Consider the following 22,969-nt stretch of genomic DNA (forward strand, 5'->3'; position numbering starts at 1 on the left):
GTCTTATTTTAATATATAAATAGAGAGAGAGAGAAAGAGAAATATTTTATATGTATACATGTACATATACATCTTTCTAAGCTTTGAATACATTGTTTTAAAGTAAATGTTTACTTTAAAAACACTTTCAATACCAAATGCATTTAATGAAACTATAATTATACCGATAAGTCAGTAGAAGCAAAAAAGAAATGGTTGTATTCCCAGCATTGCTTTTAACTTTCCAATTGATGTAAATTTTAGTAATAGCTCTTTATCTTGTTTTTCCTTCCTTTTTAAATGGAACTTGAAAAACTCTTTAAGAAAATGGTGTGTTTTGGTATCGGTGGCGCAAGAAGAGAGCCAAGGAAATGTGTCACATATAGTTTACTTAAAATAGCCACAGTTGACCTGTCACTTTACCTCTTATTTTTGCCTGCAAAAAATATAAAAACAGCTCTGAGAAATGGAGTTAAGAATGGGGTGAGCTTCTAACCCATGCCAGAGCAAACTGTGTCCCCAAACCATTGCCTGGCCTCTGTGCCTGTAGGCTGCTGGCACTGAAATGGCTTGCACAGTGGAAAAAAAAAAAAAAAACAGAAAAAAAAGAAAAAGAATGGGGTGCGCTTCAAGTGTGGGAAAGAAGGAAAGAACTGGGCAATTTACAATCTGAAATTATGCAAAACAAATTCAGTTTGTCTGTAATGTATGTGCGCCATGCGCCTTCCAATAATTTCCAGGAAAGCCTTTTGGAGTGAGATTTTCATGGTGGATGCAGTAGCTAAGCAAATGTTGTCAATTCTCCCTAATTTTATATTTTTATTTGTGCCGATTCATTTAGAAATGTGACTTTAAATGCTTTACATAGTCCTGATTATTAATTGCAGGTAGGTATGGAAAAAAATAAGTATCAGTGCTCTGAACATTTACAATTCCCCTTCGAACATTTATAGCAAGCACAGTTCTACTTGGCCCACAGAAAGGTCTTACCTTTTAGAGCTTGACAGTTTACAGAGTGCTGTGTGCTACATTCTCATTTGTTATCACACACTATCTCCTTAGGTGCACAGGTGGATGATTATTCCTATTCCACAGGCGAAGGTGGGGTTCCAAGATACAAAGTAATGTCTCATGCATTGTGGGGGGAGCTCAGGAAAAAAAAAAATGAGTCTTGGACCCAAAGTTAGACATTCCAGCTATTTTACTGGGTATACGGTTCAGAAAAAAAAAAATGGCTGGGAAAATGTCTTAATAGAAATACAGATAAAAAATTGAATAGCTGGATTCCGGTTTGTTTATTCATAAGACCTAAAAAAGGCAGCTTCAAAAGACAGCTTGATACTGATCTTGATCTTGATACTTGATATTCAGTGTGTGTATAATACTGTTGCCAAGTCTCTGATGCAGTTGGTATTCAGAACTTTAGCAAAGATGACTAAGAACAATCCCTTCTTTAATGGTGCTGTTCTCCTCTCCTGCTATTTCAGTTTTACTTTTTCAGTATCTTAACGTCTATATCAAAAACCTATTACCATTTACTATGTTTAGAAATGCAAAGTGAAAGAGTATATTAACATTAACTTGGCCAAATTCTTACTGCTGCCAATGAAAAGCCTGTTGTGTATTGGCTGGTTTAAATGTAGACCATGCAAATTATTCACAAGGAAGAAAGCATGAATATTGCTTTTTGTAGTCTTATTTTAATGATGAGGACTTGTGCCTCCTCATGATTTTTAACTGTGTATTAATATACACCAACTCTTCCATATGGATGGTTATATACTTTGAAAAATCAGCTAAACATCACCTTGGTTCATGAGAGTTGTTAGTATAATATTTTGACTTTGTTTCAAAATCAAACTAGGAAAAAATAGTTTGGCAGTTCTTCAAAATATTGAACATAGATTTACCATATGACCCAATAATTTCATTTCCAAATATATGCCCATGAGAAATTAAAATATATGTGCACAAAAAAACTTTCACACAATGTTTATAGCAGCACTACTTATAATAGCCAAAAAATGAAAACGACCTATATGATTTTCAACTCTGTAACAGATGAACAAAATGTGGAGTGTTTTTATAGCAAAATACTATTACTATTTGGCAATTTAAAAAGGAAATTCAGATTATCATTTTAACATGGAAGTATTACAACATTATGCCAAGTGAGAGAAGCTAGTTGCAAAAGACTGCATATCAAATGATTCAATTTATGTGAAATGTCTAGAATAGGAAAATTCATCAGGACAGACAGTAGACCAGTGCTTGCCTAGGGCTAGGGTGGAGGCAGGCCATTGGGGTGAATAGGAAGCGACTGCTAATGGGGAATGGTTTCCTTTTCGGAGTTTTGACATGTTCTAAAATGTGGTGATAACTGCACAACTCTGTGAATACGTTTGTACTAGTCTGCTCCCGCATTCCTATAAAGAAGTACCTGAGACTGGATAATTTATAAAGCAAATAGATTTAACTGACTCACAATTCCACAGGCTGTACAGGAAGCATGGTTAAGGAGGCCTCAGGAAACTTACAATCATGATGAAAGGCAAAAGGGAAGCAGACACATCCCACGTGGCTGGACCAGGAAGAAGACAGCAAAGAGGGAAGTGTTACATATTTTTAAACAACCAGATCTCATGAGAACTCACTCACTGCCAGGGGAGCAGCAAGGGGGAATCAGCCCCCGTGATCAAGTCACCACCCGCCAGGCCCCTTCTCCAACGCTCAAGACTACAATTTGACTTGAGATTTGGGTGGAGACACGAATCCAAACAAGAGCAACACTAAAAAATCAACCGAGTTCTGTACATATTAAATGGCTGAATTATCTCAATAACGATGTAAACACAAAGTACCTAGTACACTTCTCTCAGGCTTCCTAATTTGATATTCAGGATTGACTTAGTCAAAAAACCTAGATTCTTATCCTGGCTTTGTGACTGAGCAGTATGCAGACAATCACTTATCTCTCTGCTGCTACGGTTGCTGCTTCCTCCTTTTACACAAAGCAAGGTTTCCACTAGCTAATTTAAGATCAGTTCTAACTCTATGAACTAGGATTACTTGGATCTCTTCTTTCATAAAGGCAGAGTAAGAAAACTGCTTCGTAATATAGAAAGGTTGGGATGTTACACCTCATATTACTTTGCCTGCCTTTTACCAGGAGTCTCAGACATCGTGAGTGAAGGATGTGCTATTGCTAAGGGCAGATTTACAGCTGAGAAAAGCTTGAGCTCACATTAATCACGTGGCTCAGACTCCAGGTGTGTGTTCACTAACTAGCTTGCAAAATACTCAAAATCTTCACGTTTTTAAAAATCTGCTTTAACCTGATTACTCCTTTTCTTAATGTCAGCAGACTTTAAAGAATCTATAGACTTGTGGAACTTGAGTTGGGTTGTCCTGTTGTATAATATCTTTATGTATTGCCTGGACTGCAGATGCTATACTTTTTTTGTACATTTGCTAAAACGTAAAACCTCTTGTCAATCAGGTAGATGAATAGTTCATTTGAGATGTCACTTGCTCATTCTGATTATTTAAAAGGTGAAGGGAAAACATTGACCCCTGGCTGTGCAACAACTTGGCCTTATAAGTTAACAATTTCCTTAGTTCCCTGCTCCCACCATCACCCCATTCCCTTGTTCCAAAGCAAAAATAAGTCTAGAAACTGAGCAAAAACAGAAAGGATGTGTTGAGTAGCTGTCTAGTTACCCCTACTCCTACTACCACCACATACAAACACACACAAATCATTAAAATAAGACATGGTGTTATGTGTAGTAATGTGAAAGGTATACCAATGTATGCATGACACTAATATTTGCAAATGCTCATAGCAGACATTTATCTTAATACCTATGAGACCCGACTCAACAGGCTAGATAAGACAAGGCCATGTATACTTTATCTCATCCTCTACAAGAAATGTACTCATTCGCTTTTGAGAGAGAAAAATGGGACCAATAGGGAAAGAACCTGCCTTTTTGATGCTCTGAAATTGAAATCATATCACATGTGTTTCTTTCAATTCTTCGTTCTCCAGGTGCCCATAACCTGAAACACAGAGAACACACAAGGAGCCCTTGACAGATTGTCCTATAGTACACATCTCAACTGAAAGCAAAGCAAAATCAAGCTACTAAGCTCAAGTTGCATCAATTTTGACATATAAAATGAAAACATAAGCATTGTAACAGTGATACCAAAGGAGTGGTTTGATTTTCACCCCATCTTATAAGTATGCTCTAACTCATTGCTACAAGAGATCATATTTCAAGGTGGCAAAGTGATGACTGAAAATTTTCTATATTTAAATCTTCACTGTCAAGAAGAGGCACAGGTGTACCTGCGGTAAATCATGAAACAAGACTGAAAATGAGCATGACACACCGTGTCTGCCACACAAAATAAAGATTCCTTTCCTCGAGCTGTAGGAGTCATTGTTTGTAAAGCTCTTCAAGGCAAGCTGGGAAGCATGTTTGGAAAACAAAGGACTTTTTAATTGCTGCTGATATGAATGAACTCTCTGAAACAACAGCTGTGTCTTGAGATTACATTACAAGGCATGTGAGCAGGAAGCAAAGCATCGTCATAAAAAGACAAAGCCAAAGAAGCCTTTTATTGCTTCTGAAAAAAATTCCCAAAGCTGGGATGCTTAATTTCAATTTCTGCAGGATGCAGCAATCATATGTTTACAGAACAAAATTGAAAAACAACCTTTGTATTTGTGGTAGTTGATAAAAAACAAAATCCAGGTAGACAGTTTGGGTGGGAGTTGGAAATGAGTCGGCAAGGTTATACTTGTATACAGCCTAAAAGTTGGTTAGTGGCAATGACATCTGGTTATTAAAATATTGTCCCAAGGGATTATTTCCTTTCTGTCTTTCTAGTCACAGAGTGCCTGCTACTGGGTATAAATTATGGACAAAGGAACTCATTTAGAGAAATATTGACCTAGTCATACTTTAAAAGTTTATTACTACCCTGAGAGAAATGAGCCTTGTGAAATTATAATTTCTGAAGTACAATCAAGATCCTGTCAGAGACAGACCTCAAAAGGAAAGGTAGAGAAGGTTAAGGATGGAAGAGACGAAAATCAAAAGAGGAATGAAGAGGACCAAGAAGACAGGGATTTGGTGAACAGACCAGTGGATCTGACATCAAAGAAAGGATTATATACTCTTTCTATAATTCCATTCATCAGCCAACCTTATTCTACGCATTATGTCTTCAGGGTAAGTGTTTCCACCAAAATTGCATACAAATGTGATGAAAGTTGCATTTTCCCATATTTTTCATCAGGTTCTCAGAAAACTCTATAAATTTAAAAGTTAACTGTTGTACTGAACCGAGCATAGAAATTCAACACCAAGACAAAAGTATGCCAAATTGCAGGGTCTTTATTGCCAACAGTCACGGAGGACTCACGTCTCTCCAACCCGTGGCCCCGAAAGGAGGGTGTCAAGACCTTTTATACCCCTAAAACCACCTCGGGGGTGAGGGTGAGGAGCGGGGATGGGGATGAGGAGCTTCAGACATTCTGAGGGCTAGTAGATTCTGTAAATCACCTCCTGGTTGGAGATGAGGGTGAGGGGCTCTGGACATTCCAAGGGCCAGGAGATTTTTGTCACTCTGACTGTTACTTAAGTGGTTTATAGAAGTCAAGATAAGCGTTAGTTCACACATTGTCTGGATAATAGTGGGAATTACAGACCTTAGTTACTTATTAAAAGTTGCAGGAGTCAGGATGGCATGGGTTTGGACTGCTTGCCTGTCACATTAGGGTCACAGAGAGGAGTTTCAACAGAAAGCCAAGGTATGGTTGAGGTATGCAGTTTTATGGCGCTTTTACCATGTCACATAATTAACTATAGCATGGAGGGTTACAAAAGCTTAAAAACCTCTGATCCTCCTTCCATGAAGAGGTGGAATCTATTTCCCTCCCTTGAATCTAAACTGGTGGACTACGCTTTGACAATAGAGAGCATCAGAGATTACTCCACTCCAGTTCCAGACTCAGCCTGTAGGAGAACTAGTGTCTCTTCCTGATCTTCCAGAGCCCTGAGCTACCATCTTAAAACCATTGCATGTGAGAAGCCCAGGACACATTGGAGAGGCCCTGGAAATGCTGTATGGAAAGAAAGAGAGGCCAGGGAGCACCATGGCACTAGATATTGGGGGTGGAGAAGCCTTCTTGGGTGTATCCCACAGCTTCTACTGATGTCACCTTATTATAGAAGTAAAAGTGAATATTATGATCATTTGCAATCATTTGGTATTTCTCTTCTCAGTATCAAAAATGGTGATTTATTTTTAGTAACTGAAATATCACACCTATACCAGCAGTGTGGAATTTCTTGTTTTCCTTTTTTATTTCTCACAGAACTTCTAACCCAACCTATAACAATCCTTGGTGGATAACATTCATTATCATTTAATTTCTTCTTTGAACTTGTTATTTACACTTTTTTATGAAGAAATTTACAAGAAAAATTTTTAATGAGAAAGCTCTTTTCAAATGCCCAGCATTTTATTCTTTATAGCTCATTTCTTAATTTAATTTGACATCTTTGCACCACTAAATTCTGAAAATATAGAAACTACTTCTTTGATTATCATGCCCTGTGTGTACAAGTCAAAAGGTAGTGATCATCAGATTCTCTCTTCCTGTGATTGCTCATTTTGAGTGAGAACTTGATTGGGCTATGGGGTGCCCAGGTTACGTATTTTTCTGGTTTTGTCTATAAGAGTGTTTTCAGATGAGATTAGTGTTTGAACTGGTTAGCTCAGTAAAGTAGATTGCCCTCCACAATGTGTGTGGGCATTTTTCAGTCTAGTGAGAGCCTGAATAGAACAAAATGCAGGGAAATCAAGAATTCTTTCCCTTACTACCTATCAGGGTAATCTGGGACATTGGTCTTCTCATGCCTTTGGGCTTGGAGTTATACCATCAGTTCTAAGGCCTTCAGACTCAGTCCAAAATTACACCACCAGCTCTCTTGAATCTCCAGTTTGCAGATGACAAATCATGGGACTTCTCAACTTCAATAATTCATGTATATACATGATTTCATTTATATGCAATATCAAAAATATGCAAAAATATAGAGTTACAAAGTGGATTCATGATTGTCAAGGGCTAAAGGAATTAGAAGAAATAGAAGCTAACTGCTAGTGGCTACCTAGTTTCTTTTGGAGTTGATCGAATTTTCTAAAATTAGATTATAGTGATGGTTAACAATGTGAAAACACTGATATCCACTGTAAATATGAATGTGATTGCCTGTGAATATACTAAAAACTATTAAACTGTATAATTTAAATGGGAGAATTTTATTATATCCCAATAAAGTCATTTTAAAAAGATGATGGGTGGTTGCTTTTGTTGTGTTCTTTTAAAATTTGTTTGCAGAATCATGTTTAAATATACATAATTACTTGGGGAAATAAAAGCATACTCACTACTAACATGCTAAAATTCTACTGAGTTTTATTGATATGTAATAACTGTACATATTTATGGAGTGCACGTAATATTTTGATACACTCATACAATGCATAATACTCAAATCAGGGCAATAGGGGTTTCTATCACCTCAAACACTTATGTTTTTTGTGTTGACAACTCAACTCTTTTCTTCTATTTTTAAATTTACAATAACTTATTAACTGCAGTTACCTGCAGTGCTATCAGACACTGAAACTTATTCCTTTTATATAATTGTATTTTTGTACCCATTAGCCAACCTCTCATCATCTCGTCCCCACCTTACCATTTCCAGTCTCTGGTAACTCTCGCTCTGCCTCTACCTCCATGAAATCAATGTTTTAACTTCCACATATGAATGAGAACATTCAATATTTGTCTTCTTGTACCTGGCTTATTTCGATTTCCATAATGTTCTTCAATTCCACACATGTTGCAACAAATGACAGCATTTTTTTTTATTTTGTATGACTGAATAATATTTAATTGTGCATGTATACCACATTATCTTTATTAATTAATCCATTGATGTTATCTTGACTATTGTAAGCAGTACTGCAATAAACCTGAGAGTACAGATATCTCTTTGATATACTTATTTCCTTTCTTTTGAATATATATCCAGTAGTGGAATTACTAGATTATATTTATAGGTCTGTTTTTAGTTTTCTAAGGAATCAGTACACCATTTTGCATAGTGGCTGTACTAATTTACATTCCAAACAACAGTGTACAAGAGTTCTCCCTTCTCTATAACCTCACCAGCATCTGTTATTGCCTTTCTTTTTAACAGAAGCCATTTTAGCTGGGGTGAGATGATATCTCATTGTGGCTTTAACTTGCATCTAACTGATGATTGGTGATGTTGAGCAACTTTTCATAATACTTTTGGGGTTGGCCACAGAGGCTCACTCCAGTAATTCCAGCACTTTGGGAAGCCAAAGTTGGAATATCACTTGAGCCCAGGAATTTGAGACCAGCCTACACAACTTAGTGAGTCTCTGTCTCTACAGAATGTGAAAAAATTAGCCAAGCATGGTGGTATGCACCCATGGTCCCAGCTACTTGGGAGGTTGAGATAGGAGGATCACTTGGGTCCAGGATGTCAAGGCTTCAATAGGCCAGGATGGCACCACTCCAGCCTAAGTCAGAATAAGACCCTGACTCAAATACACACACACACACATACACACACACACACGCACATGTGCACATGTGTGCATGCACGTGCACATGCACATGTGCACATGCGTGCATGCACGTGCGTGTGTGCGCGCGCACACACACACCTGTTAGTCCTTTGTATATCTTCTTTTGGGAAATGTCCATTTAGATCATTTGCCTGTTTTTTAACTGGATTATTTATTTTTCCTATTGAGTCATTTGTGCTCCTTATGTATTCTGGTTATTAATCCCTTGTCAGATGAATTGTTTGCAAATATTTTCTACAGTTTTGTAGGTTATCTTCTTAATTGCTTACTTTGCTGTGCTGAAGCTTTTTAGGTTGATGAAATCCCATTTGTCTATTTTTTCTTTTGTTGCCTTTGCTTTTGAGGTCTTGTTTAAAAAAAAAAAAAATTGTTGCCCAGACAAATATCCTGAAGCATTTTCCCAGCTTTTTTTTCTAGTAGAATCACAGTTTTAGTTAATATATTTTAGTAGTTAACCCGTTTTTATTTGATTTCTGTATCTGGTGAATGGTAGAAATCTAGTTTCATTCTTCTCCATGTGGATACTCAGTTTTCTCGTCATAATTTATTGAAAAGGCTGTTCTTTCCCCAATGGGGGCTCTTGAAACCTTTATTAAAAATTAGTTCACTGTAGATGTGTGAATTTATTTTAGGGTTCTCTATTCTGTTTCATTGGTCTACATGTCAGTTTTTAGACCAGTAGCACGCTGTTTGGGTTACTATAGTTTTGTAGTATATTTCAAGTGAGATAGTGTGATTCCTCTAGGTTTGTTCTCTTTGCTCAGGACTGCTGTGGCTATTCAGGATCTTCCGTGGTTCAATACAAATTTTTTTCCCATTTCCATAAAGAATGTCATTAGTGTTTTCATAGGGATTGCATTGAATCTGTAGGTAGCTTTGGGTAGTAGTATGGACATTTTAACAATGTTATTTCTTCCAATCTGTAAGCATGGGATATGTTGCCATTTTTATGTGTCTTCTTCAGAGTCTTTTATTAATATTTTATAATTCTCATTGTAGAGGTATTTCACTTATTTGATTAAATGTATTACTAGGTATTTTAATTTTGCAGTTATAGTAAATGGATTGCTTTCTTGATTTCTTTATCGGATTATTTGCAATTAGAGTGTAGAAATGCTACCGTTATGTGTTGTTTTTAAATTCTGCAACTTTTAATTTGTTTATCAGTTCCAACAGTTTTTGATGAAGTCTTAAAGTTTTTCTTAACATAAAAGCATGTGCCCTGAGAACAAAGATAATTTCATTTCTTTCTATCCAATTTAGATGCTCTTTATTACTTTCTCTTGCCTAATTTCTCTGACTAGAACTTCTGGTCTTATGCTAAATAGAAATGGGAACAGTTGGCATTCTTGTCTTTTTCTAGATCTTAGAGGAAAGGCTTTCAATTTTCCCCCATTCAGTATGATGTTAGCTATGGGTTTATCACATCTGGACTTTATGTTTTCAGGGATATTTCTTTTATACCCAGTTTGTTTAGAGTTTTTACTACAAAGGGATATTGAATTTTACTAACTGCTTTTTAAGCATCTATTGAAATGATTACATAGTTTTTATTCTTGATTTTGTTAATGTGATATATCACATTTTATTGATTCTCATATTTTGAACCATGCTTACATCACTCCTACTTGAACACAATGAATGATCTTTTGAAGGTGTTGTTATATTTGGTTTGCTATTAATAGCATTTTGTTGAAGATTTTTCCATCTATAATTTGTTCTTCAGGGATATTAGTCTGCAGGGTTTTCTTTTGTTGTTGTTGTGTTCTGCCCTGGTTTGGGTACTAATGTAATGCTGGCCCCTTAGAATAGGTTTGGAAGTTGTCTTAGTTCATTTTTGTGTTGTTATATAGAAATACCTGAGGCTAGGTAATTTATACAGCAAAAGAAGTTCATTTGGCTGATGGTTCTGCAGATTGTATAAGAGGTGTGGTACCAGCATCTACTTCTGGTGAGGGCTTCAGGGTGTTTCTACATGTGGTGGAAGGCAAGTATAGGCAGCATGTGCAGAGATAAATGGTAAGAGAGAGAAAGAAATGGAGGAAGGAAGGTTCCAGGCCCTTTTTAAGGATCAGCTCTTGGGAGAACTCTCATGGGAACGAGTAAACCAAGAATTCACTCATTACCCCAACAACAGACAGCACTAAGAAGTTAATGAGGGATCTGACTCCAAGACCCAAATACCTTCCCTTAGGCCCCATCTGTAACATTGGGGATCAAATTTCAACATGAGTTTGAAGACACAAATACCCATATTGTAACACAGATATTACCTTTTCTTCAGGTTTTTAGAATAATTTAAGAAGACTTGGTTCTTGTTCTTCTTTAAATTTTCGTAGAATTCAGCAGTAAAGCTATCAGGACTGGGTATTTTTGTTTTTTAATTGGAGATTTTTTTATTACAGACTCAATTTTGTTACATGTTATTCATCTCTTCTATTCTTCATGGTTTAATCTTGATAGGTTTCATGTGTTCATGAATATGTCTATTTCTTCTAGATTTTCCAGTTTGTTGGTATTCCTAATAGTCTCTAATGATTCTTTAAATTCCTGTGATATTAGTTGTAATGACTCCTTTTTCATTTCTGATTTTATTTATTTGGATTTTTTCTTTTTTTGTTAGTCTACCTAAAGGTTTGTCTATTTCATGTATCTTTACAAAAAAATAATTTCTATATGGTTGATACTTTGTACATTTTTCAGTCTCAATTTTTCTTTATTTCTGTTTTTATCTTTATTATTTCTTTTTTCCACTAATTTTGGATTGGGTTATTTCTTGTATTACTAGTTCCCTGATGTGTGTAATTAAGTTGTTTATTTGAAGTCTTTCAACTTTTTTGGCATAGGTGTTTAATGCTATAAACTTCTCTCTTAGCATTGCTTTTGCTATATCTCATAGGTTCTGCTATGTTGTGTTTCCATTTTCATTTGTCTCAAGATATTTTTGAACTTCCTTGTTAATTTCTTTATTGGCCAATTTGTTGTTCAGGAGCCTATTTTTTAATTTACATAAATTTGTATACTTTCTAATATTATTTTATTATTGATTTTTATTTTCATTCTATTGTGATTGGAAATACTTGATATGATTTCTACTTTTTGTTAATTTGTTAAGACTTGTTTTGTGACCTACATGTAGACTATTCTGGAGAAAGTTCCACGTGTTATTGAGAAAATGCATGTTTTGCAACTGTCAAATGGAATATTCTGTAAATATCTGTTAGGTCCACTTGCTCTAGAGTGCAGTTTAACACTGATATTCCTTTGTTAATTATCTATCTGGATGTTCTGTCCATTGCAAAAATGGGGTGTTGAAGTCTCCTGCTATTACTGTGTTGTAGTCTTACTATTTGTTATATATTTAGGTGCTTCAGTCTTGGGTAAATATATATTCACAACTTTTATATTCTCTTGTTGTTTTGACTCCTTTATCATGATATAATGATCTTTGTCTTTTATTTACCATTCTCACCTAAAGTATACTTTATCTTATATAGTATAGCTACTCCTTCTCTTTTTTGGTTTCCATTTGCATGGAATATCTTTTTCCATCCCCCCATTTTTAGTCATTAATAACATATTTTGTTTCCATGCTACTTATTTTTAGTTTGTCAATTATAAATTTTTGCTTTGTGGTTACAGAGAACAACTTAGAGGTTTTTTTCTTGTCTTTTCTTCTTTCTTTTCTTTTCATATGGAATTTCACTCTTATGGTCCAAGCTGAGGTGTAATGGTGTGATCTCTGCTCATTGCAACCTCCACCTCCCAGGTTCAAGCGATTCTCCAACCTCAACCTCCAAGTAGCTGAGATTACAGGCATGTGTCACCATGCCCAGCTAATTTTGAGTTTTTAGTAGAGATGGGTTTCTCTATGTTAGTCAGGCTGGTATCAAATTCTCAACCTCAAAGAAATAAAAAGTAACAAAAACAAACAGCATTGTAACACCATCCTCCTCCCACATGTTGACTTTTTCATGTTTTCATTTAAAACTTTTTATATTGCCTGTCTGTTAATCAATTGTCATAGTTATTGTTTTTAATAGTTTTATCTTGTAGTCTTCACAATGAAGATATAAGTCGTTAACTTATCCCAATTACAGTATTTCATTGATTTTACTGATTTGTCTCTTTTCTTTAATAAGTGAGTTTTCTACTTGGAGACATTTTTCTGGTTACACATTAGCATCTAGTTCTTTAGAGTTAAAGAAATCTCTGTAACATTTCTTACAAGACAGTTCTGATCTGAAATTCTGATTAATTTCCTCAGCACTTGTTTGTCTGGGGATGTCTTTATTCCTCTTTTCTGTTTGAAGAGTTGCTTTGCTGTGTACAATATCTTTGCTCGGCAGGTTTTTTTTTTCTCTCAGCACTTTGAATATAGTATCTCAGTCTCTCCTGTGCAGGAAAGCTTCTGCTTAAAAAATTAAAAATTACTTAAACACATATTGGGGCTCCATTGAGTGTAATATTTTTTCTCTTGATGATTTGAGTATTATTTCTTTGTTCTTGATTTTTTTTTTCTAATTCGATTATAATAGGCATTAGGTAATTCCTCTTTGGGTTGAATTTTATTGGTGACCTTTGAGCTTCCAGTACCTGGAGACTGTCATCTTTCTCCAGATTTAAGAAATTTTAAGCCATTAGTTAAATATCCTTTCATGGCCTTTTCCTCTTACATCTGTTTCAGGAAATTATATTATATGAAGATCTGATTTTTTGAGGGTAGTGTCCCATAATTTTCAAAGGCCTTCATCACTCTTATTTTTATTATTTTTTATGTCACTCCTCTGTGTAATTTCATATGTTCTGTCTTCAAGCTTCCCTCTCTTTATACAATTCTCCTGTTGAAGCTTTTCAATTAGTCTTTAATTCAGTTATTATGCTCTTTACTTTCAGAATTTCTATTGTGTTTTTTGTTTTTTTGTTTGTTTTGTTTTTTAAAATTTCTCACTTTGTTCTTGGGTTATTTTCCAAATGTTATTAGTTTTTTATTTCTATTTTCTTGTGATTCCCTCAACTTCTTTAAGGGGATTATTATTAATTCTTTTTGAAATATTTTCTAGATCTTCAATTGTTCTTGATCTATTGTTGGAACTTTGTTGGTTTCTTTTGGTGGTATCATATTTCTCTGAGTTTCTACAATTTTTTAATCTTTACATTGACCCTTACACCTTTGGGGCACCTCTTCCGTTATTTGCAGATGTTCTTTGGTGGTGTTAGACCTTTTCTCCTTAGTAAGTTAAACACTGGCTTGTTGGTGATTCCCATTCTGGGGATAACTTGTAGTAAGTACCTGAACTTAGACACTGCTCTGGAACTAAATCAATTCCTTGCCATTGCTTTCTGATCTGGGAAAGACTTATAGTGAGCCCTAGAATACTGCCCATTGCCTCAGACTTGTACTGCTATCCTTCATTTTTCTCTGGTTTGGAAATACTTAAGCAAGCACCTAAACTTAATCTTGACCTTTTAGTTCCTTTTTTTTTTTTTTTTTTAATGAGACAGTCTCACTCTTTCACCCAAATTGGAATGCAGTGGTGTAGTCTTGGCTCATTGAAACTTCTGTCTCCTGGTTTCAAGTGATTCTCCTGCCTCAGCCTCCCTAATGGCTAGGATTAAGGTGTGCACCATGCCACCTAATTTTTGTACTTTCAGTAGAGATGGGGTTTCACCATGTTGGCCAGGCTGATCTCGAACTCCTGACCTCAAATTAACAACTCATCTCAGCCTCCAAAACTGCTGGGATTACAGGCATGAGAAACGTGCTCAGCCTGACCATTTAGTTCTTTCCAAGCCAGAAGGAGGCTCCACGCAAGCACCTGGGAGTTCTTTGTGGAAAAGCTTTGTGAAAAATCTGGCCAGGAATTTGAACTTTCCCATGAATTGTACTACCTGAATGGCTATGGCACCAGCTAGTCTCTTTTATCTGGCATCTTCACTGATCAAAGTACTGAGTAGTTATTAAGATTCTTGGGTCAATAGCTGTGATTAGTGTTCTGCTCTTTATCCTCAATTCACCTCAAGTTTTTTAGCTCTCCTGGCACTTTCCAGGGTTCCTTTAAGAAAAGACCAGAATGGGATTTCCCACATGATTCAAAGACTGATAGGGAGATTGAACGTTCACCTCCAGTTCCCTCTTCTCACTTCAGAAACTGGGGAAATTCTTTGTGAATGATGTTATGCTGACTTAAGGGAGATGGTGGCGTAGTCTAAAATGACAGTTTCTCTCAGTGCTTGCAGCTTGTCTCAATTCTTGTCAGCGCAGGAAGTTTTTCTGCCAGTAGTAAAGTCAATCACTTTTAATCTATTAGCACTTTAGTCGTTTTTGTGGGTTTTTCCCTTTACTCCTATTGTGTCTTGATTATATATCAGATCTTCCATCCTTATGCCTTTTTCTTTGTTATATCACATCATTTTACAATAAATAAAATTGCAGATCCTGAGGATTTTCAAAACCTAACAACTAAAGAGGATATTGGGACTTGGGAGAAAGAAAGGTATTTCATCATTTCAATCCTCATGAGCCATAACTTATCCTAACAGAAATGTTCATGGGTCCCAGGTATGTGACAAGATGTCATGGTTATCATTCTCAAGTTATTAGAAGAAGCTCTTAGAAGTAAATTTCCCAACCCCCACATTTTATAGGTGAGGAAACTAAAGTCAGGAGAGGTGTGTGTTAGTCCATTTTTACGCTGCTGATAAAGACACACCTGAGACTGGGTAATTTACAAAAGTAAGAGGTTTAATTGGACTTACAGTTCCACATGGCAGGGGATGCCCCACAATCATGGCAGAAGGCAAGGAGGAGCAAGTCACGTCTCATATGGATGGCAACAGACAAAGAGAGCTTGTGAAAGAAGAATCCCATTTTTAAAAACCATCAGATTCCATTCACTATCATGAGAGCAGCATGGGAAAGATCCACCCCCATAATTCAATCATACACCAGGTCCTTCCCACAATAAGCAGGTATTGTAAGAGTTACAAGATGAGATTTGGGTGGGGACACAGAGCCAAACCATATTGCTCCACCCCAGTCCCTTTGAAATCTCATATCTTCACAATTCACAACAAATCATGCCTTCCCAACAGTCCCTGAAAGTCCAACTCATGTAAGTATTAACTCAGAAGTCCACAGTCCAAAGTCTCATCCAAGACAAGGCAAGTCCCTTCTACCTATGAGCCTGTAAAATCAAAAGCAAGTTAGTTACATCCTAGATATAATGGAATTACAAGCATTGGGTAAATACAGCCATTCTAAATGGGAGAAATTGGCCAAAACAAAGGGGCTACAGACCTCATGCAAATCCAAAATCTAGCAGAGCAGTCCAACCTTAACATTCCAAAAAGATTTGACTCCACGTCTCACATCCAGGCCAAGCTGATGCAACAGGTGAGTTGCCATGGTCTTGGGCAGCTCTGCCTCTGTGACGTTGCAGGATATAGCTGCTTTCATGGGCTGGCATTGAGTGTCTGTGGCTTTTCTAGGTGCATAGTGCAAGCTACCAGTGGATCTACCATTCTGGGTCTGGAGAATGGTGGCCCTCTTCTCCACTAAGCAGTGCCCCAGTAGGGACTCTGTGTGAGGGCTCTGACCCCACATTTCCCTATTCTGCACTGCCCTAGCAGAGGTTCTCCATGAGAACCCTGTCCCTGCAGCAAACCTCTGCCTGGAGATTCAGGCATTTCCATCCATCCTCTGAAATCTAGGTCAAGATTCCCAAACTTCAATTCTTGATTTCTGTGTACTTGCAGGCCCAAAACCATGTGGAAGCTAATAAGACTTGAGGCTTGCACTCTGAAGCCACAGCCTAAGCTCTACATTGGCCCCTTTAGGCCATGGCTGGATCAGCTGGGATGCAGGACACCAAAGTCCCAAGGCTGCATACAGCACAGGGACCCTGAGTCTGGCTCATGAAACCAGTGTTTTCTCCTAATCCTCCAGATCGATGATTGAAAGGGCTGCCATGAAGACCTCTGACATCCCCTGGAGACATTTTCTCCCCTGTCTTGGGGATTTACATTAGGCTCCTTGTTACTTACACAAATTTCTGCAGCCAGCTTGAATTTCTCCTAAGAAAATGGGATTTCCTTTTCTATCACATTGTCAGACTGCAGATTTTTCAAGCTTTTGTGCTCTGCTTCCCTTATAAAACAGAATGCCTTTAACAGCACCCAAGTCACATCTTGAATGCTTTGCTGCTTACAAATTTCTTCTGTCAGATATCCTAAATCATCTCTCAAGTTCAAAGTTCCACAAAGCCCCAGGGCAGGAGCAAAATGCCACCAGTGTGTTTGCTAAAACATAACAAGAGTCACCTTTGCTCCAGTTCCCAACAAGTTCCTCAATTCTGTCTGAGACCACCTCCACCTGAACTTTATTGTTCATATCACTATCAACATTTTGAGCAAGGCCATTAAACAAGTCTCTAGGAAGTTTCAAACTTACCTACATTTTCCTGTCTTCTTCTGAGCCCTCCAAAATGTTTCAACCTCTGCCTGTTACTCAGTTCCAAAGTTGATTCCACATTTTCAGGTATCTTTCCAGCAGCACCTCACTTCTGGTACCAATTAATGTATTAGCCTGTTTTCACACTGCTGATAAAGACATACCAGAGACTGGGAAATTTACAGAAAAAAAAAAAGAGGTTTAATTGGACTTACCATTCTACATACCCAAGATTGAGCAATTTACAAGAGAAATAGGTTTAACTGGACTTGTAGCTCCACATAGCTGGGGAAGCTTCAAAATCATGGCAGAAGGCAAGAAGAAACAAGTCTCATCTTACATCGATGGCAGCCAGCAAAGAGAGCTTGTATATGGAAGCTTCTGTTTTTAAAAACCATTCGATTTCATGAGACCCGTTCATGAGAACAGCACAGGAAATTCCCACTCCCATAGTTCAATCATCTCCCACCAGGTCCCTCTCACAACACCTGGGAATTATGGGAGCTAAAAGATGAGATTTGGGTGGGGACACAGAGCCAAACCATATCAGATGTTAATGCTAGTTGCACAGTTGATGATGAGTTGGTACTAGAATCTATTCTTTCCTTAACAACTCACAGTTACAAATGAAAGTTTGCAACAAGAAAAGATATGTTGAAGTCCCAGCTCTCCAATACCTCACAAGGTGGACTTATTTGGCAAGAGGATCATTGCATATGCAATTAATTAAGATGAGGTCATACTGGAGTAGATGAGTCACTAATCCACTCTGGCTGTTATCTTTATAAAAAGACAGCAATGTAAAGACATGAAGACATAAAGGGAGAACACCATGTGAAGATAGAGGCAGAAACTGGAGTTATGCACCTGTAAACCAAAATACACTAAAGATTGGAGCAAAACAGCAGAAGCTAGGAATAAGAAAGAAAGACTCTCCTACAGGTTTCAGAGGGATACTGGATCTACCAATCACTTAATTCCAGACTTCTAGCCTCCAGAACTGTGAGACACTTATTTCTGTTGTTTTAAGCAATGCAGTTTGTGGCACTTTTTTATGGTAGCCCTAAGGAACTAATACAAACACCCTCAGAAAATATCCATTTTACCACCTCACCCATACTGAGTTGCAGGGGACAAAATCATGAAACCTATTAAGGAACTGCTTCTGAGTAGAATACTATGTTTTATAGCAACAGAAGAGCCAGAAATACTACTTACAGAAGATTCTTTTTTCCTGTTTTGTTCTAGTAGTTTCACAGTTTCAGGTCTTACATTAAGTCTTTAATTTCTTCAATGAAAGAGGTTTAATTGGACTTGCAGTTGTGTTCTTTTAATGGTGTCATGGTTTCCTTGCTTATTCATGATCTTCGAGACCTTTGCATTGGTGTCTATACATTGGAAAAAGTAGACACTTCTTCCAGTCTTTATCCACTAGCTTTGGCAGGAAAAGCTATTTATCAATCAGTGAATCCAAGCATTCTAGGTAGGCTGACTATTGAAGTCTACTGGCTGGCTTGCTGCTGGAGTCCTTCGGCAGGCTGGGCTGATGCCTGGGTCTATGTGGGTGGACTTTAGATTCTGAGTTCATGGGTGGGGTCCTGGGTTCTGGGTTCACAGCTACCATGTTAGTGCTTGGGACTGTGAGCACTACAATGTTAGTGCTTCTTAACCTGAAGATTAAGACCATAGGAACCAGTCTAACACTGGGCTAGCTTGAAGCCCAAGTCTGCAAGTGTAGGCTTGGGTTCTTGTTCCACAAGCTCTGGCCTGGAGTCACAGTTCAAAGGTGCAAGGCAAGCCTGGTTTCCTGGGACTGCAGGGGTTGGCCTGGCACTGGGGTTTACTTGTTCATCAATGGGTAATTTTTTATTTTTCCTTTATGCTACATTTTACATCAGAACCAGCGAGATAAGGGTCATTGTCATACTTCATATAAGAAATAAGGAAAATATTTTTGATGGCAATACGTCTCTCTTACTGTTCTGCAACAGTTCATCATTAGAAAGGAAGCCTATTAAGTTAATCATTGATCTTCCCAATCTTCTTAAATACAAATCAGCCTGGGAAAGGTCATATGTATTATCCCAACACCTCCGTGTGAATGAATCAATCTGATGTTCTCAGATTTTTTAAATGCACACAATAAGGCAGCTCTGAATGGGAAGCAACATTGTATGGTGAGAAGAGCATAAGCCTTGGAGTTATAAAAATTCCAACTAAAATCATGGTTCTGTCTTATGCTCCTGGGAAAGCCATTTTACTATAAGTTTAATTATCTATGTTAATATAAATAGTCACCTTTCTGAATTTATATAATAAGCATAGATAATATATTTGAATTATATAGTCCTTTTAGATATACAATAAATTATTTAATGTGGTTTTGATATTAGCATTATTTTATTAAATCCCAGTCCTAGAGAGACACCATGGTGGAAAAACAAAATTAGGTCTACTCAATTCCTCCCCATTCATTATTGTAACCTCAAAACAAAAAAAAAAGAGGGGGGTCCTATTTGATGGGTCCTATTTGACTTTGAGTTTATCTGTTCTAGCAGAGCATACATTCATCAGGCTATTGGGCTAAGTTTCTATGCAGTGTTTGCTATATAAAAAGCAGTCAAAAATATTTATTATATTTTGAATGTATGCTACATAATAAATTTTCCTCAGGGTTCACATTCAAAAATTCACTTAAAATGGGCAAGTTAAAGATTATTATCATAAAAGAATAGCTTTTCTAACTTTTATTTGAAGTTCAGGGGTATAAGTTCAGGTTTGTTATACAGAAAAACTTGTGTCATGGGGGTTTGTTCATTGTCTAGGTATTAAGCCTAGTATCCATGATTGTTTTTCCTGATTCTTTCCCTCCTCCCACCCTCAATCATCCACAAACGCCCCTGTGTGTGTTGTTCCCCTCTATGTGTCCATGTGTTCTCATCATTTAGCTTCCACTTATAAGTGAGAACGTGGTATTTGGCTTTTGGCCTCCAGCTTCTGTCATGTGACATGATCTTCTGCAAATGACATGATCTCATTCTTTTTATGGCTGCATAGTATTCCATGGTGTATATATGCCACATTTTCTTCATCCAATCTATCATTGATGGACATTTATGTTGATTCGTGTCTTTTGCTATTGTGAATACTACTGCAATGAACATACACATGCATGTGTCTTTGTAATAGAATGATTTCTATTTCTTTGGGTATATACCTAGTAAAGGGATTGGTGGGACAAATGGTATTTCAGTGTTTAGGTCTTTGAGGAATCACCACACTTTCTACCACAATGGCTGAGCTAATTTACACTCTTGTTAACAGTGTGTAAATATTCTTTTTTTTTTTTTTTTTTCACAACCTCACCAGCAACTGTTATTTTCTGACTTTTTAATAGTAGCCATTCAGACTGGTGTTAGATAGTATCTCCTGGTTTTGATTTGTATTTCTCTAATAATCAGTGACGTTGAGCTTTTGTTCATATGATTGTTGGTTGTATGCATGTCTTCTTTTGAAAAGTGTTCATGTCCTTTGATCACTTTTATATGAAATTGTTTGGTCTTTTTTCTTTGTAAATTGTTTAAGTTTCTTATAGATGCTGGATATTAGACCTTTGTTGGATGTATGGTTTGCAAAAATATTCTCTCATTCTGTAGGTTGTCTGTTTACTCTGTTGGTAGTTTCTTTTGCTGTGCAGAAGTTCTTAAGTTTAATTAGATCCCATTGGTCAATTTTTGTTTTTGTTGCAATTGCTTCTGGCATCTTTGTCATGAAATCTTTGCCCATGCCTATGCCCAAATGGTATTGCCTAGATTGTCCTCCACAGTTTTTGTAGTTTGAGGTTTCACATTTAAGTATTTAATTGATCTTGAGTTAATTTTTGTATATGGTGTGAGCAAGGGATTCAGTCTCAGTCTTCTTCATATCAGTAGCCAGTTATCCCAGCACCATGTATTGAATAACAAATCCTTTCCCCATTGCTTGTTTTTGTCATGATTGACAAAGATCAGATGGTTGCATGTGTGCAGTCTTATTCTGGGTTCTGTATTCTGTTCCTTTGGTCTATGTGTCTGTTCTTGTACCAGAACCCTGCTGATTTGGTTACTGGAGCCCTGTAATATAGTTTGATGTCAGGTAGCATGATACCTCCAGCTTTTAAAGCAATAACTTTGCTCTTAAGGAGTACCAAATATAAAATGTATCTAAGTTTACCAGGATTCAATCCTCACATTGCACTAGAACTTTCCAAAAACCAATGTTGCATTAATGACATTTTGCTTTTAATTGTGATTTTTAATGACTGGAAGTCCTCTGAATATAGAAGACCAGGGATGGAATAAAGAAGATATGTAAAATATGACTGGACTTTCTCTTGCTGCAAATTCAAATCCATACACTTCCAAAAAGTCATTCTCCTTCACATAAACACAACTGGCTTTGTTTTTTAAGTTTGAAGTCTTCAAAGAGGAAAGAGTGCACAAAAAAAGTGACAATTGGCAAAATAGAATAGGATTAAATTTTTGTCTGTGGATTTTGTTTTCTTCATTCTCTGTGTACTCTTTATGTCCCTTGTTTTCATGTCCCAACGTAAAGCCTAAGATGTGCCTGATTCACTATATCCACTCTATCTTATCACAGTTCTGTCATTTTCCTAGGTTTAACACTCTCATCAGCATTATTTGAGGACTGTGACAAGCAAAAAAACAAAAACGCCTGATACGGAAATTCTGGAGCATTCTTAATGTAGATTTCAACAAGACCAGTTTTTAAATCCCTGTAGCATGACTGCCATCTAGAGAAGACTAGAGATACTGAAATTCATCAAGCTAATCAGTGTCTTTATGAGTTTACTTTTTTCTAGCCCTTTGACAAAAGCCATAAGGAAAGATATTTTAACAAGAAATGTAGAAAATAATTAAACGTTATATGGTGCCTTCAGATGGTGTTATTAGTCTGTTTTTTACAAAACAATATTCACAAATCATATTCTGTTTCTAAGGAGAAATGATACTACTAGTGATAGCGATCTGCTTGTCTTTGAATTTATTTTATGGATTCCTTACGAAAATATATACCAAGGTAATGTAGTCATTATATCTGCACATTTGCAAAGCTTTAATTAAAACTGGATAGTTGTTCTAATTAAATGCTCCAGATTGTGGTTTCTTTCCTTCTGGCATATGAAGTTTCATCTTAAAACAGATTTCTGAACCTCTCCACAATATTCTTGTTATATTAATACTGATATTTGCAGACAAAAATTTCTCCAGCTTTGTAAAGTGCCCTTTCAGTATTTGTATACTTTTGTGGCTTAAAAAAATAAAGGTAGACATCAGGAATTTAAAACATGATTTTAAATGTTCAAATATGGTTTCTTTTAGAAAACCACCCTAAAGTTTTTTTTTTGTTTACATATATCAAATATGTTGATTTTCCACTGGCTTCTACTACTAAGAAATCTAAAAGACCTGATGGAGTTCATTGTCTTTTACATTACTCTAGGAAAATTATCTGTTACTCAAGTATCAAGGAGTAAAAACTTGAGCTTATTAAAATTCTCAATCATTTCCACAGCAGGATTTTCCTTTGTCACAATTTGCAAATAATAGTGATAGGAGTGTTAAATTCAGAAAATTGGCAAAACTGAAATAGAATGGGGTACATACAGAGAATAATGAACATCTCAAGACTGTCCATAGTTGGGCATGATGGCTAACGCCTGTAATCCCATCACTTTGGAACCTGAGGCAGTTGGATTGCTTCAGCCCAGAAGCTCGAGACAAGACTGAGCAACATGGTGAAACCCTGCTGCTACCAAAAAAAAAAAAAAAA

General features: G+C 36.7%; 1 pseudogene; it reads left to right on the plus strand.

Moving 5' to 3' along the window:
- Positions 1-455: 455 nt before the first annotated feature.
- Positions 456-559, plus strand: LOC120367795 (small nucleolar RNA SNORA42/SNORA80 family; annotated as a pseudogene).
- The last annotated feature ends 22,410 nt before the right edge of the window (positions 560-22,969 follow it).

This window comes from Saimiri boliviensis, chromosome 3 (assembly GCF_048565385.1).
Source record: "Saimiri boliviensis isolate mSaiBol1 chromosome 3, mSaiBol1.pri, whole genome shotgun sequence".
NCBI classification, from domain to species: domain Eukaryota; kingdom Metazoa; phylum Chordata; class Mammalia; order Primates; family Cebidae; genus Saimiri; species Saimiri boliviensis.